This window comes from Chiloscyllium plagiosum, chromosome 31 (assembly GCF_004010195.1).
Source record: "Chiloscyllium plagiosum isolate BGI_BamShark_2017 chromosome 31, ASM401019v2, whole genome shotgun sequence".
In the NCBI taxonomy this organism is placed as follows: Eukaryota; Metazoa; Chordata; class Chondrichthyes; order Orectolobiformes; family Hemiscylliidae; genus Chiloscyllium; species Chiloscyllium plagiosum.
This window is the reverse complement of record NC_057740.1, coordinates 37,278,411-37,281,968: the sequence shown is the minus strand read 5'-3', so window position 1 is coordinate 37,281,968 and position 3,558 is coordinate 37,278,411. Positions and strand designations below refer to the sequence as shown.

Sequence of the window (3,558 nt, the reverse complement as noted above, 5' to 3'; positions counted from 1 at the left end):
GGGCGGGGGTGGATAGGGTTGGGGGGGCTGATGAGGGTGGTGGGCGGGGTCTTCCGCGCAGTGTGCTGCTGCCTAGTTTCCTAAACTGGGAGCAGACTTAACAAGTCTCGCTGTGTCGATTCCTTTGAACTGATTGGAGTGGAGGGGGGGGGGGGGGGGGGGAGAGGAAGGAGGTGGCTACAGCAATGCTGCAGGTCCCTTAGACACAAGTGTGTGCCTGCTCAGAAACAAATCCTAAGACAGAGAGAGGGAGCAAGGCAGGCAGAGCCAGGAAAAAGGAAACCTCAGAAAACCTGAGCCCCAGAGGAGAGGCATTGAATCAATTACCTGAATAATCAATTTTCCAAACGAAATAGTGCCCACCCATCTCGTTCGGATAATTGAGGTTCCTCTGTATATTTTTTGGTGTCCAAAAGCAGTACCTTCAAAGAGGGTTTAATCAAGGTACTGTGCAACTGAGTATAAAATACACACATGAAGATTGTTGACATTCAAATAATGTGATATGCAGAACACAACATTAAGTAACTTGAAACAGAAGTGATAATGATCAGTTATTCCAGCAAGCATGAAACACCATATTGTTCCTCTAACTCTTCAAACCAAGGGATAGCCTTCCAAAGTTGTTGTAAAAGTATGCTTACGGCCAACATTCTATTGAGCAGATGGTTTCCTGCACTGCAGAGTACATTCCGGATTGCTACATGCTTAGATGTCATAGATCAGCTCTTCATTGCGCATTTAGATGTGGAACTGTGCAAGAAAAGAAGAACTTGCATTTATCACAATCTTAGAACATCCCAAAGCACTTCAATGTCAACAAAGCTCTTTTGAAGTGTAATGAACTATGGTATATAAGGCATATGTAATGAGCACAGCAAGCTTCCAAAAATAGTTTTGTGATAATGGCCAGTTAATCTGCTTTAATGATTGTGGTTGTGAGATAATACTTGTTTAGAACATGAAGGATAATTCTCCTGATCTTCTTCAAAGTTATGCTTAAGGGATCTTTAACATCTGTCCTGGATGGCAAAAGGTGTTTTGGTATAAAAAGAGTCTTTCAGAAAGTCAAAAGCACTTTACAGTCAATGAAATACATTTGAAGCTCACTATTATAGTGTAGGTTTCATGTCTCATCTAAAAGAAACGACCTCTGACATTCAGCCTAGTGTTCTGTAGTTCCTGGAGTAGGTCTTGAACCTACAATTACCTGACTCAGAGGGCAAACCTCGGGGGAGCTTTAAACTTTCAGTGAGTTTGCAGCAGTAATTTAGTTTCCCACCTGCCCAGCTGTGGAGATTAGCAATCTTAGATTTTAATGACAAATCAAAATACTGTCCTTCAGCACCAAGTATTGTAAAGGGCATGGTGTCCTGCTGGGAAAAATGGGGTTGAGGTGTTGATATTAGGGATGCTATGTAGCAAGAACACAGAGAGACAGTTTTAAATAAAGGGCATTTTAAAGAGGGTGCTGGAGCAGCAAAACCTTGGTATTTATTTGCATACGTCATATGACAGGACAGGTGGACAGCAGTTAATAAAGCATATAATATTGTAGGCTTTATAAGTAGGGGCGTAGAGTACAGGAACAGGGAAGTTATATTAAACCTTGTGTTAGACTCCAGTTAGATCTCAGCTGGAATACTGTGCACAATTCTGAGCATCACACTTTAGGAAAGATGTGAACACCTTGGAAGGTTTATGAGAATGGTTCCAAGAATTAGAAACTTCAGGTATGAGGATAGATTGGACAAGCCAAGATAGTCTTCTCCTTTCTGAGGAAAACAAAGAGGAAATTTAATTCAGGTTTTCAAAATCATAAGGAGCCTTGAGGAAATAGATAGAGAGAAACTGTTCCCACTTGACAAAGGGTCGAAAACAAGAGGGCACAGGTTTAAAATAATTTGCAAAGGAAGCAAATATGATGCAAGAGAAAATCACTTCATATAGCAAATAGTTAGAGGCTGGAATGCACTGCCTCGAAATGTGGTGGAGGCAGGTTTAATCAAGGCAATCAAGATAGCATTAGATGTGTTCTGAATAGAAACAATATGCAAGGTTACATGGCAAGGGCAAGGCAATGGCACTAAATCATAATGTTCATTTAGAGAACCAGTACAGACAATGATGGGATAAATAGCCCCCATCTGCAGTACAACAACACTGTAATTCTGACTTTTGTCTAAACTTCCTTCATCATAAGTTTTGGGCTATGGGGATGCAGTTCTGTTGCACCAGGTCCTAACAGGTCAGCAAACAATTTGATTGCAGAATCGTCTGTGCTTGCTGATTCTTACATCCCAAGCATTTGTTCAATTTTTTCCACTGAGACCAAAGTAAAAATTGCTGTTGGGCCATATCAGCATATTAACATAATAGAATAAGGACCTATTGAGTTTGGAGGTACAGTTTAGTCCCTTTCCTGAACATTTCATTTAAGTTGGAAAGAGTGGCATTCAGGCAGCTTTCCACTGGGTAATTTTAACTGCCCACTCACCATCTTTCTGGTGTATCTCCAATCATACAATTACAGGGTGTTTATAAAGTCCTTGTGCAACCTTAAACTTTGATAATTTTGGATGTGCTCATAATAACAGCAAACTGTAAACAGCTTATGCGTATAAACCATAATAATATTTCAAGACAGTACTATCATGAATTAGAATTAGAATCAAAATTCCTACAGTGTGGAAACAAGCCCTTCGGTCCAACAAGTTCACATCGACCCTCCGAAGAATAACCCACCCAGACCCATTCCCCTACCCTTTTTTTTAAACCACTGACTAATGCACCTAAGCTACACATCCCTGAACACTATGGGCAATTTAGTATGGCCAATTCAGCTAACCTGCACCTCTGACATAACTGCAAGTTTTTGTTGTTCAAGCTAATTTTCCAACAGTTTGCCTTTCCTTCACTGTTGCTGTTATTAATCAGTTTCTATCTCATTAATTTAAAAATAACAGCAATACTTTAAAAGATTTATGAATTGGGGCGGCGCAGTGGCTCAGTGATTAGCACTGCTGCCTCACAGCACCAGGGTCCTGGGTTCGATTCCAGCCTCAGGCGACTGTCGACATGGAGTTTGCACATTCTCCCCGTGTCTGTGTGGGTTTCCTCCGACAGTCCAAGGATGTGCTGGTTAGGTGAATTGTCTATGCTAAATTGTCCATAATGACAGGTGCATTAGTCAGAGGAAAATGGGTCTGGGTGGGTTACTCTTCGGAGGGTCGGTGTGGACTGGTTGGGCCGAAGGGCCTGTTTCTACACTGTAGGGAACCTAATTTAATTATGCTTTCATACATCATTTGCTATTTGCTTCCATCATGTGCACTTCAAAAATTATTAAGGATCACCAAACTAAAATAAAGAATAGGTAAAAACAATGACTGCGGATGCTGGAAACCAGATTCTGGATTAGTGGTGCTGGAAGAGCACAGCAGTTCAGGCAGCATCCGAAGAGCAGTAAAGTCGATATTTCGGGCAAAAGCCCTTCATCAGGAATAAAGGCAGAGAGCCTGAAGCGTGGAGAGATAAGCTAGAGGAGGGTGGGGGTGG

At 41.6% G+C, this 3,558-nt stretch overlaps 1 long non-coding RNA gene across 1 annotated transcript in view; it reads right to left on the bottom strand.

The window, feature by feature from the left end:
• The window catches only part of LOC122565113, an 8,979-nt gene extending 8,237 nt beyond the window's left edge, over positions 1–742 (bottom strand). Inside the window, exon 1 of the long non-coding RNA XR_006316091.1 lies at positions 645–742. This is a non-coding gene — a long non-coding RNA (uncharacterized LOC122565113). The remainder of the gene's footprint in view (positions 1–644) is intronic.
• Between the last annotated feature and the right edge of the window lie 2,816 nt (positions 743–3,558).